The following is a 14,059-nucleotide window of genomic DNA, read 5'->3' as shown; positions in this document are numbered from 1 at the left end:
CATTAACATTGAAAAAATTCTAAATTCAATTTCCTGATATTTGAAGATACAATATATTCACCCGACAGCGACGATATGAAGTCTTCTCTAACCAACAGCAGAGCAAGAAAATGCTCCATTCCACTTAATGTTCAGCTGTTCGGGTCCATGATGGTTGCTTTCTGTTAAGAGCTCAAATCTGTAACCAAAATAAAATCGTAAAAACATACAATTTTAGGACCCGTGCAATAACATCATAGTCTTGGTTATTGTGAGCTTTGCAGTCAACAAAGATTCTGCACTTTGTCAGGCATCGTGTTGATCAAACTGCATTAGAATTTAAATTAACACTTCGAAAATGTTTTGATGAACTTGGCCTATAAGTGAAAGCTCAAGAAAGACAACTCCTTATGTAAACAACTCTTTCCCCATAGTATAAAATCAAAGTGGTTTTTCAGGCAACCTGTATGAATAAACCAAACTATTTAGAGGTATATTTGAACTTTGAATGGTTTGTTTATGTTAGGAGCTACCTGGAACTTCCTTGCACACACTCAAATGAACTCAAAACTGTAACCAAAATCAAGTTAAGTGTCAAATCTGTAAACAACATAAACCATAAGAGAAACACTATCAACACATTGGTGTTGATTACTGTGAGCCTTGCAGTTTGCAACAACGATTCTGCACTTTTGGAGACATCTTGTGTCGATCAAGCTGCATTAGGACTTTCTGTAACACTTCAAAAGTGAAACGGAGTGGCTTTGGATAAACCAAGTTGAGTACATACATCAAACCCAAAAGTAAGGCACAAGCAGATGCGACTGAACTCAGTTCATTCACCACCTCCACTCCTTCGATGACTATGCCGATGTCTTCTGGTGGATGCAGTAGTCCTTCACCTTCCTTACGAATGACAAACACTGCTATGGTGAGCTGCTCCAACTCCCTCTAAGCCTCATCAGCCTGGATGTCCTACAGAAGACAACATAACACAAAATAAAATGTTAAAAGGACACCATTCACTCAGCTTTTTCTGTAATCTAAAAATATATATAATCAGTACAGGACATGCTGACAGAAACTAAGTACCAAGTATTCCTTGATCCTTCTCATCTTCTCCCAGGTAGATGATGAGGACCTTCAGGACTCTCTTCTAATATTAGTGCCCTCCATCTGGGAAAACACAATCATGATACATTTTCATATTCCAACTCACCTGAAGTTCACCCGCTCCATCTCTCTCTCTTAATGAATCCCGTTTAGCTCTCTTGTAGATACAAACACACACACAAACGTGATAGATGCACCTGATCCAAAATCTGCATGATTTCAGTGGTCTTTTCCCCGAGTTGCTCCTCCTTTGGCTCTGATTACTCTAATCAGCTGTTGAAAGCATGTCTAACTGGGCCATGAACAATTGTGAGCCTCAAGAACTCAGCATTGATTGTGACCAAGGTATCATAGCTGTACCTAAAACCAGTCACTCCAGCTTCTACATCCTCTAATTTTACCTCTTTCTGTTGAAACAGAGCGGGCCATCTGGCCTTGACGTCGCAATCCTGGGTTCCTTGTTCACCAACTTCTGACGTCTGTAAGCAAAGGTCTGACCCATTTTGTCCGCGACTGACCTCTCATTGTTCTTTTTTCTAATCTCTTTAAGAAGTTCAAGTCTCTCTTTTTCAAGGCTTTCGGGAGTTTCACCAATTGGCAAGGATGGGTAGAAGTTAGCCTCAGCTCGTTTTGGCTTCTTCACTTTTTTAGCAGGGAAATCATTGGATTTCATTGTGTTAACTGAGAGCTCAGGACACCCGTGTGATTTGAGCTGGGTCCTGTAGTTTCCCATTTTGTGCTTCAGTCTTTGTTTCCAGCCGTAGCAGCCATTGAAGGAGCCAGGCTCTTTCAAACAAGAATGCTTACTGATTATGGCCTCTGAAACGGCACAGAAGTAATATTTGAAGATTTCCTCTGCTAGTTTATTCAGTATAGCGGACTTAATCTTGGAGCTGACAGTCAGCATTGTTTGGCTAACCTGGTATTCAGCATTTGCCCTCTCGAGTTGGATCTCAGTGTCGTATGAGAAGCGTGGAATCGGAAAGTCCTTTGGCCACTGTTCCGTTCGGGATGACACAGACTCAGAGGATGACAGGATCACAGTGTCATCTGATACTATGGAAATGCTGTCATCAGAGCCATATGAGGTTGAGTGAAGTGAGATGCAGTCTCAACAGGGTTATTGGCCAAAGTTAGGTTAGTGTGTTGCTGAATCACCATTACTGTCCCCAAACCCCTGAGTTCAGAGGTAGAAGTCAAATTGAAGAACTCGTTGCCAAAATCTCGGTCCATATATTGCAGTCTAATGCTGCTGTTTAACCCAAAGACACTTTTTATCGTTTCGAGCAGGTCATCCAAGAACTCTGGTATGCCATTTTGGAGGGTAAGTTTTTCAGAGTTGTTCTCCCCAAAGACAACTTTCAATCTTGTGGGCTTGGTTCCAGCCATGTTGATCTGAAAAAGAGTGCAAGGACACATTATTTTACTTAGTTTGATACATCTATCAATTTGGCTTTAAACTCAATACAATGTAGGGCTCAATTGAATATAATGAATTACTATTACATTCACCAGTCTAACCTTTAAACATGTATGTATCTTTTCACTGTGACGAGACGCATCCCTCTTATTCTGTAGTTTGCTAGCGGGTATACATCTTTTGAGTTCTTGTGGCTCAACAAGTTTCACTTCCTTATTGGGCAACATTTTAAGGTCATCTGCTCTGTAGTGTTCAATATATCACCCGCAAAGCCTCCTGACAATGAAGATCAACTTATCCTGTAATATTATCATGTTAATGATTTCACTAAAGTCTGGCAGTCCCCCGAGTGAGCCATGTATCAAGATCATACCATCCCTGTAGTTAACTTAATTGTGTGTCACACTTTTAGCTAGGCATACTATGTCCACATTTGAGTAGTTCCGTCTCAGAGCATTTGAGATTTCCTCTTTTAGAACATCAATGTGAATAGTTGAAACATTTGTCACTTCCAACAAAGGGCTACATGTGTGCAAATGATATGCCATCTGATACTGATGTCTCTGAGACCGAAAGGAGCACATTTCTGAAGCAGCTGGTGTGTCTTACAACTTTCTTTATAAAAGCTATGTTTGGCTTCAAAACGCATTGTCCATAGTCCAACTAGTGGTCCAAACTGGCGTATCAATTGTGGATAATGTTCTAAGAAATGGTGTTTAGGCTTAAGGTCAGAGTCAGGGAAAACCTCTTTAAATCTTATTCTGTGTTATGAGATTTTAAAGTCAAGATATGCAATGGATTCCTCAGTATGAATAGGTGTAACTACAAGGTCCACTATGTCCTTTAGGTCTGTTAAGATTTGCCAAGCTGGTTCCTCAAAGGGAACGCTCTGCCCAATCAAAAAAGGTACAAATCTCAGCAGACTCCAGTTCTCATGGGCATTTCCTCCAACAGTTTTTCTTGATCCAAAAGTAAGTGGCACGGGATGAGGCCGATTAGTTTTGCCAGTCCACTTAAAAGGAAAAGTTATTATTGCCTTGTTCAAAGTGGATAAAGTGAAGTACTTTTTTGTGATACATACATTGAGGCACAGTGCAAGCTCAAAAGGGACAATGCCTTCAGAGATCATGAACAATATCTGGAGGAAAACCAGTGGTCACATCAAAACAGGAGAGGTGCTTTGACAAAACACCGTTTTTTTTCACACCGTAATAGCTGGACAGTTGCTTTTCCTCAAGCACCCTCAGGTGACCTGCATGAATTTCCTTCGTTCTTAGACAGAAAGCTCCACTTCTAACTTCTTTTGGCTGATATTCTAACTTCTCTGCAGTGCAAAATCTACAGGTGTACGCCCCTGTGAAATTCTCAACAAATCCTGCAATACCGTGTGCACCAAGGTTGTCTGCGACAACACACTGAACTGTACCTTTCACTGTTCTGCCCAACTTCGAGACAAAGACCCCATTCTGTTCTAAATGTACAAGATCACTAATCAGAGGTTCTAAAAAAATTTTTTACCATAGCACTTCACATCATTACTTTTCATTAATGCAGCCAAATATATAGACGACAAAGTGAACTGACAACCTGGCTGCAAATGACCCAATATCCAATAAACGCCACAGATTTGATGTTACTTTGTAGACGTACCGAGGGGATTGCAAATTTCAAAGTCGCTAATATATAATATCAACGAGATACTGTCCTGTTTGTATAGCAATTCATTTTCTTTGAAAAAGACACCATCAAAGAGGGATTTGTATACCTGCTCAGAGCTGGGTGCCTGTTGATATGTGCTATTAAAATGGCCAGCCTGATCTAGAATAGTCTGACAATTAAGAATCTGCTGTAAGGACTTTAAAATAGGAATATATTGGAAGGACTTCTTATTTTTTGAGTCAAGTATGTATTCTACTGGTTCCACAACATTATAGTGTATCTTAAAGTAACCCTTTCACCTCCAAGCAGTGGAGAGTGAACCTCTGGGTCTTATCGCTTTTTGAATGGGGTTTGACTTGCACAGTGCACTGGCTAGCTCTTGAACAACTGATTGGTCGACTTGGCAACAGTTATCTTGTAGTATTTTGTTTATAGTCTTCTGTGTAATAGGCAAAGATACAGAACTGATCAAATATTGAAACTCCTGCAGGAGCTCATCTATGGCTGCACTTGATACAAGAAAAATGTTCTAACTTAAGGACTGAAGCAATTTTAAGCTCAATATATTTTGCTAAGTCTTCAGAACTTTCATTCTCAAATCCGAGGTCCACATTCACTTCATTACAAGATATATTCTCCCAATTTGAAATTTGAGCAGGAATACTGTCAAATGATTCTTCATCAGAACAACTTACTGTCTTTATTTCAACAATACCAGGTTTAAAGTCATTCACAGCATTGAAGTGTTTTCTGTGTTTATGACTTTTGAAATTCTCATAACTATTGGTGTTGTATGCACAATCCCGAAACATACAAATTACAGTCTCATGATTTTTCAGATGTTGGAAAATATGTTGAAAATATTATATTTCTGTAGAAAGTTGATTATGACCACAGATATGGCACCTGAAAGTAGATAAGAGCTTTGGTTAGTGAGGATTGCAGAGCAGGGTGATTTCTTGACAGATGGCTCAGTAAATTCCAAGTCTTAAATGTGCATATGCAATCCAAGTATGTACATGGGTATGAATGGCCCCGTCCATAATGCCTATGACTAAGTTTATAATGCAGTCAGAGCAGTTCTGATCTTCTTGAAAAGGACCTCCCGCAATCTTTGCATTTCCACATTCATTGCAACTCTGGAAAAACAAAAGACAAGGCCTTTACTAGGCCTGTCTAAATAACGTTACTTCTGAGAGAAATACAAAATGCCAATCTAGCAAACCTCTAAATTATTATTAGAATTTGATTGTGATGCATATAATGGACTGTGACACAGAAGGCTAGTTGTATCAGTGCTACATTTGTGATTAGCTGACTATCACAATAAATGTTGTTGAATATTGTGACACCCAACAATAATAACATTAACCTTATACCAGTCTCTATTCTATTAGAATGACTTACCAGCAGCAGTAAAATAAATAATTCCAACATTGGGGTGTTGAGTGAATTCACTTAAACAATGCTGGGGAGAAAATGCAAAGTTCCTTTCAATGTTGAGACCAGTAAAATGTTATAATGTTCAGAAGTGATTACCTGGTACTATTCAACGTTAGCTAGCATTGCACGTGGTTGGCTAGCTAAGTTCGCATGTTAGCGAGTAGTAGCATTATAGCTAACACAAATAATATGACAACAAAATAAAATAACTGTACTAATAATAATAGCTAACCGTTAGAAGTAGCTAGCCACCATCCCAAGACACAACGTCAGCATAAAACAAACTTATCCAATAGTCACTTGCACACGCGGCTACAAAAGTTTTTTTTTAAACAAAATGAACCGGGAGAAAATACACTGACTTAGTTGACAATGTCAGAACTACCCTTACAAAACTTAAAATAGACACGAGCTCTCTCGCTAGCTAGTAAAAGTGACTACCATTAGCTAGCTAGCTAAGTTACCAATGACTTTCGTAACACATTACTTCTTCTACTTCAATGAGGTTTAACGGCGGTTGGCATCCAATTTGTTGCATTACCGCCACCTACAAGACTGGAGTACAACTCCCTTATCTTTTTCTTGAAAAATAAAACAAAGCAAAGAAATACCCTACCATCTAACACTACACTCACAAATTCAAAAGTATTACTTATAATTAACCCCACCCTTCTCCACTATTTAAATATATTCACTCCTACCTCATGCCCTCAACCTGAAATGATGGGACATCACCACTTAACACTCTCTGTAACTCTTCTGATGTCAAGTCTCACACACCCAAATACCTCTCTGCAGCTGCCACCACAACCTCAATTTTCTTTGACTTGCGTACCTTCCCAGCAGTACAATTAATAACCATTGCTATAAATGCTAAAAATCCAATCTTACTGAAACATATATCACTTGCTTGCCTATCCCTCTGTACTGGTACATATCTCCTACTCTCACCACTCCCCTTGACGCCTCTACTTTCTTCACTGCCCCCGCATATGACAACTTCTTCTCTACTCTTACCCTGGAAACCTCAACCTGCTTCTCTCGCACGGGACATGTCTGATCCCCAGCCCCATGGCCACCCCTACAATTAGCACATACCACTACTTTCTCCAATGCTTCACATTCCTTTGTCTCATGCCCTTCTGCACACTTCTCACACCTTGGAACCTCCCTACAGTTTGACACCTGTAACATCGTAATGTATTCGGCACATAAGCTCGTACAGGATAACTTATATACCCTAACTTCACTTTATCAGGCAAAGACTCAACTTCAAAACTCAAAAGAACAGACAATGACTCCTCTGTTTCCCCACTCTCGCCCCCCTGTTTGTGTCGCACCAAACGACAAGCATCGCACACACCGGGAATCTTCTCCTTCAGTTGGTCCACTTTTACAACCCCAGTAATCACTCCTTTCAATGGCGCCCTTTTCTTGAGAGCGAAACAATTCACAATTCTTTCCCCGATTTGTTTAACTCTGAGCGCCTTCTCCCTCTGCCCAACAGAAACACAAACAATTATCACTAGACCACTTCTGGTTACCCTCACCGATTCCACTATACCCAACGCTTTTTTCACCCATCTTGAAACCACAAATGGATCAGCCAAAAGGCAAGGGTCCACTTTTTCCAAAAACTTCACTCCTACTGTCACAGACTCATCTTTATCCTGACCCTCTGTGCAATCCTCTGGCTCCAAACACTTCACCACACCTACCACTGTGGTGAATTATTATTAATGAACTGTAGAGTTTAATGGACTAGCACGCCCCCATTCTCATCGACGGGGCTGTAGTGGAACAGGTTGAGAGCTTCAAGTTCCTTGGTGTCCACATCACCAACGAACTATCATGGTCCAAACACACCAAGACAGTCGTGAAGAGGGCACGACAAAGCCTATTCCCCCTCAGGAGACTGAAAAGATTTGGCATGGGTCCTCAGATCCTCAAAAAATTCTACAGCTGCACCATCGAGAGCATCCTGACTGGTTGCATCACCGCCTGGTATGGCAACTGCTTGGCCTCCGACCGCAAGGCACTACAGAGGGTAGTGCGTACGGCCCAGTACATCACTGGGGCAAAGCTTCCTGCCATCCAGGACCTCTAAACCAGGCGGTGTCAGAGGAAGGCCCTCAAAATTGTCAAAGACTCCAGCCACCCTAGTCATAGACTGTTTTCTCTGCTACCGCATAGCAAGCGGTACCGGAGTGCCAAGTCTAGGTCCAAAAGACTTCTCAACAGCTTCTACCCCAAAGCCATAAGACTCCTGAACAGCTAATCATGGCTACCCGGACTATTTGCACTGCAAACTATTTGCACCCATCCTTTTTACGCTGCTGCTACTCTGTTAATTATTTATGCATAGTCACTTTAACTCTACCCACATGTACATATTACCTCAACCACCTCAACTAGCCGGTGCCCCCGCACATTGACTCTGCAACGGTACCCCCCTGTATATATAGCCTCCCTACTGTCACTTTATTTTACTTCTGCTCTTTTTTTTCTCAACACTTTTTTTGTTGTTGTTTTATTTTGACTTTTTTTTTGTTTAAAATAAATGCACTGTTGGTTAAGGGCTGTAAGTAAGCATTTCACTGTAATGTCTGCACCTGTTGTATTCGGCGCATGTGACCAATAAAATTTGATTTGATTTGATTTGATGAGGTAGAACTGGGTTAATCAAGAGCATAAAGTTAGAATTCTTTGTTACTGGGCCAGGAATTGTATTGGGTCATTTAATTTCACTGTGTGGGTGAGTAGAGAGGGAATCTGCCCTAGGGTCAGATTGCTTGCTCTTACTTAGATCCATGGTTGTCTTATCATATCAAAGACTGAAACTGTCTTGGGCCATTTGTTTTTGTCTTCAAACACAGTGAAAAGAGCCAGGGTTGAACAGAGTTTAAACTAAACATTTACATTTACATTTTAGTCATTTAGCAGACGCTCTTATCCAGAGCGACTTACAGGAGCAATTAGGGTTAAGTGCCTTGCTCAAGGGCACATTAACGTCATTTAGCAGACGCTCTTAGCCAGAGTGACTCACAAATTGGTGCGTTCACCCTATAGCCAGTGGGATAACCACTTTACAATTTGGGGGGGGGGGGGGGGGGGGGGGGGTTAGAAGGAACACTTTATCCTATCCCAGGTATTCCTTAAAGAGGTGGGGTTTCAAATGTCTCCGGAAGGTGGTGAGTGACTCCGCTGTCCTGGCGTCGTGAGGGAGCTTGTTCCACCATTGGGGTGCCAGAGCAGCGAACAGTTTTGACTGGGCTGAGCGGGAGCTATGCTTCCGCAGAGGAAGGGGAGCCAGCAGGCCAGAGGTGGATGAACGCAATGCCCTCGTTTGGGTGTAGGGACTGATCAGAGCCTGAAGGTACAGAGGTGCCGTTCCCCTCACTGCTCCATAGGCAAGCACCATGGTCTTGTAGCGGATGCGAGCTTCAACTGGAAGCCAGTGGAGTGTGCGGAGGAGGGGGACACATTTTCAACATGTCCCTGACTGAGTCTGTAATAACAACATGTTTCAAGCAGACAACCATAGTTCCCATGCCCAAGGACACTAAGATAACCTGCCTAAATGACTACCGACCTGTAGCACTGACGTCTGTAGCCATGAAGTGCTTTGAAAGGCTGGTCATGGCTCACATCAACACCATTATCCCAGAAACCCTAGTCCCACTTAATTTGCATACCGCCCCAACACCTCCCTCTGCAACTGGATTCTGGACTTCCTGACGGGCCGCCCCCAGGTGGTAATGGTAGGTAACAACACATCTGCCACACTGATCCTCAACACGGGGGCCCCTCAGGGGTGCGTGCTCAGTCCCCTCCTGTACTCCCTGTTCACCCATGACTGCATGGCCAGGCACGACTCCAACACCATCATTAAGTTTGCCGACGACACAACAGTGGTAGGCCTGATTACCGACAACGATGAGACAACCTATAGGGAGGAGGTCAGAGACCTGGCCGTGTGGTGCCAGGATAACAACCTCTCCCTCAACGTGACCAAGACAAAGGAGATGATTGTGGACTACAGGAAAAAAAAAGAGGACTGAGCACGCCCCTATTCTCATCGACAGGGCTGTAGTGGAACAGGTTGAGAGCTTCAAGTTCCTTGGTGTCCACATCACCAACGAACTATCATGGTCCAAACACACCAAGACAGTCGTGAAGAGGGCACGACAAAGCCTATTCCCCCTCAGGAGACTGAAAAGATTTGGCATGGGTCCTCAGATCCTCAAAAAGTTCTACAGCTGAACCATCGAAAGCATCCTGACTGGTTGCATCACTGCCTGGTATGGCAACTGCTCGGCCTCTGACCGCAACGCACTACAGAGGGTAGTGCGTATGGCCCAGTTCATCACTGGGGCCAAGCTTCCTGCCATCCAGGACCTCTATACCAGGTGGTGTCAGAGGAAGGCCCTAAAAATTTTCAAAGACTCCAGCCAACCTAATCATAGTACCGGAGCGCCAAGTCTAGGTCCAAAATGTTTCTTAACAGCTTCTACCCCGATGCCACAAGACTCCTGAACGGCTGTTTTTTTTGTTTTTTGTTTTTGTTCACCAGGTAAGCCAGTTGAGAACAAGTTCTCATTTACAACTGCGACCTGGCCAAGATAAAGCAAAGCAGTGTGAAAAAAACAACAACACAGATTTACATATGGGGTAAACAAAACATAAAGTCAAAAATACAACAGAAAATATATATACAAGCAGTACGAACTCTGAGGATAGATGGGGGGCAATCAGTTCCCATATGGTGTCCAGGGCACAGCTCGGGGCTGAGGGGGGTCTGTAGCAAGCGGCAACAGTGAGAGACTTATTTCTGGAAAGGTGGAGTTTTAGAAGTAGAAGCTCAAACTGTTTTGGCACAGACCTGGATAGTATGATAGAGCTCTGCAGGCTATCTCTACAGTAGATTGCAACTCCACCCCCTTTGGCAGTTCTATCGAGACAGAAAATTTTGTAGTTGGGGATGGAAATGTCAGAATTTTTGGTGGCCTTCCAAAGCCAGGATTCAGACACTGCTAGAACATCAGGGTTGGCGGTGTGTGCTAACGCAGTGAATAACTCAAACTTAGGGAGGAGGCTTCGGATGTTAACGTGCAAGAAACCAAGGCTTTTACGGTTACAGAAGTCAACAAATGATAACGCCTGGGGAGTAGGAGTGATACTGGGGGCTACAGGGCCTGGGTTATCCTCTACATCACCAGAGGAACAGAGGAGGAGTAGAATAAGGATACGGCTAAAGGCTTTAAGAACTGGTCTTCTAGTGCGTTGGGTACAGAGAAAAAAAGGGGCAGATTTCCGGCCGTTGTAGAATAGATTCAGGGCATTATGTACAGACAAGGATATGGAAGGATATGAGTACAATGGAGGTAAACCTAAGCATTGGGTAATGATGAAAGAGGTAGCATCACTGGAGGCACCGATTGAGTCGGTCTCCACGTGTATGGGGGGGTGGGAAAAAGGAGCTATCTAAGGCAGTTTGAGCTGGGCTGGGGGCTCTACAGTGAAATAGTACAATAAGAAATAACCGAGACAGCAATAAGCAAGGCATATTGACATGGGAGAGAGGCATAAAGCGATCACAGGTGTTATTTGAGAGAGCTAAGACAACAGCTGGTAATGGCAACAAAGTTTGGGCTGAGGCTAAACATAAACAGGATGCGGTACCGTATATAGGAACAGTCCAGCAGGCATCAGCTGTATAGCTGAGTTATCATAAGGTCCGGTGAACAGCAATAGGAGAGTTCGGAGGTAGTTCGGGGGCTGCTACAGCACTGGCGAGCAAGAGGCCCGGCTTGCGTGTGCTAGTGGGCCGGGGCTAGCAGATGGATCTTTGTGGTCGACGTCGTAACGGGAAGCCTGTTGATACCACATCAGACGATTTCGTCAGAAAACCAGTCGTGTTGGATCGGCGGGGCTCCGTGTCAACACTAGGAGGTCCCGTCAGGTTGACAGAGAGGTAGATAGCCGGCAGATGGGTCTGGCTCGAGGCTAGCTCAAGGCTAACTGGTGCTTGCTAAGGGGCAATGGTAATTAGCCAACGACAACAGCCATTTGGTTGCAGCTAGCTGGTTGCTATGATCCGGCGCCAGGGTCCACTGATTCCGGCAGAAAATCCGATATGCTCTGGGTCAATAGCACGCTGTGCAGACTGGCCGACAAATTGTCCAGGCTAGAGCTAGAGCTGGCTGGTGGGTAGTGCAGGCTACGGACAATGGTGAAGACGCTAACGGTGGCTAATAGCAAGTAGCCATTCGGTTGCAGCTAGACTAGTTTCAGATTGAGGTTCTTGATAAAAGAATATAAAGAAATAATAGAATCCTTTCCATGTTGGGTGAGGTGGGTTGCAGGAAAGTATATTTAGTTAAAGAATTGAGAAATATATACAAAATAGACAAAAAACTAAAAAACTGGCTATTTACACAAGGACACGGAAAATAACACGACCACACTGCTACGCCATCTTGGTCAGATAATCATGGCTACCCGGACTATTTGCACTGTCGTCGTCCCCACGCCCCCCCCCCCCATCCGCTCTTTTACCTTACTGCTACTCTTGTCGTGGAAAAGTATCCCTATGCTTATTAAAAATCAAAGCTCTTCCTGAGTTTTTGTAGAATCAAGATAGACTTTATTACACAACGCAACAAAGCCGTGCTGGTCTGCAGAGCAACTGTTTTTTTCAGTTTATATACAGCTCTATTCCTGCACATTTTACATACTTTTTGGCTTAATCCCTCCCTGTTTAGTTCTTCCACCATTGTCTTCAAATCTTCATCTTTTTTTACTGCTCCACCCAATCTCTTAATTTATGATAGTGGCGAAATCTGACTTCTCCTCCTCCTATGTACAGTTGAAGTCGGAAGTTTACATACACTTGGGTTGGAGTCATTAAAACTCGTTTTTCAACCACTCCACAAATGTCTTGTTAACAAACTATAGTTTTGGCAAGTCGGTTAGGACATCTACTTTGTGCATGACACAAGTAATTTTTCCAACAATTGTTTACAGACAGATTATTTCACTTATAATTCACTATATCACAATTCCAGTGGGTCAGAAGTTTACATACACTAAGTTGATTGTGCCTTTAAATATCTTGGAAAATTCCAGAAAATGATGTCATGGCTTTAGAAGCTTCTGATAGGCTAATTGACATAATTTGAGTTAATTGGAGGTGTACCTGTGGATGTATTTCAAGGCCTACCTTCAAACTCAGTGCCCCTTTGCTTGACATCATGGGACAATCAAAATAAATCAGCCAAGACCTCAGTCAGGAAGTTAAAGCTTGGTCTCAAATGAGTCTTCCAAATGGACAATGACCCCAAGCATACTTCCAAAGTTGTGGCAAAATGGCTTAAGGACAACAAAGTCAAGGTATTGGAGTGGCCATCACAAAGCCCTGACCTCAATCCTATAGAACATTTGTGGGCAGAACTGAAAAAGCGTGTGTAAGCAAGGAGGCCTACAAACCTGACTCAGTTACACCAGCTCTGTTAGGAGGAATGGGCCAAAATTCACCCAACTTATTGTGGGAAGCTTGTGGAAGGCTACCCGAAACGTTTGACCCAAGTTAAACAATTTAAAGGCAATGCTACCAAATACTAATTGAGTGTATGTAAACTTCTGACCCTGTCAACGTCTGGGTGAAGTGGTGAAACGGAATCAGGCGCAGGACACAGAACTGAGAAATGAATGGATTTACTAAAACAAAAGTAAATCATAACCAACCCTCCACACAGGGAAGAGCAGCACAACAGCTCATCAAACTATGTAAAACAACGGACAATCACGCACAAACCCAGGAGGGAAAACAGAGGTAATTATAGGGAAACAAATAAGCATAATGGGTAACAGGTGTTACCCACTCCACGAGATACTGCAGGCCTCCCACCCGACGCCTCGAATCCAGAATGGAACGGACCGAGTATGCCGGTGCCCCCTCGATGTCCAATGGGGGTGGAGGAACCTCCCGCACCTCAGACTCCTGGAGCGGACCAGCTACCACCGGCCTGAGGAGAGACACATGGAACGAGGGGTTAATACGGTAATCAGGGGGGAGTTGTAACCTATAACAAACCTAGTTCAACCTCCTCAGGACTTTAAACGGCCCCACAAACCGCCAACCCAGTTTCCGGCAGGGCAGGCGAAGGGCAGGTTTCGGGTCGAGAGCCAGACCCGGTCCCCCGGTGCATACACCGGAGCCTCACTGCGGTGGCGGTTGGCACTCGCCTTCTGTCTCCTGATAGCCCTTTGCAGGCATACATGGGCAGCGTTCCATGTCTCCTCCGAGCGCCGAAACCATTCATCCACCGCAGGTGCCTCGATCTGGCTCTGATGCCATGGTGCCAGGACCGGCTGGTAACCTAGTACACACTGAAAGGGAGACAGGTCAGTGGAGGAGTGGCGGAGGGAATTTTGTGCCATCTC

The sequence above is a fragment of the Coregonus lavaretus genome (genome assembly GCF_964263955.1).
Source record: "Coregonus lavaretus genome assembly, chromosome: 12".
Lineage (NCBI taxonomy): Eukaryota > Metazoa > Chordata > Actinopteri > Salmoniformes > Salmonidae > Coregonus > Coregonus lavaretus.
Note: the sequence above shows the minus strand (reverse complement) of the source record.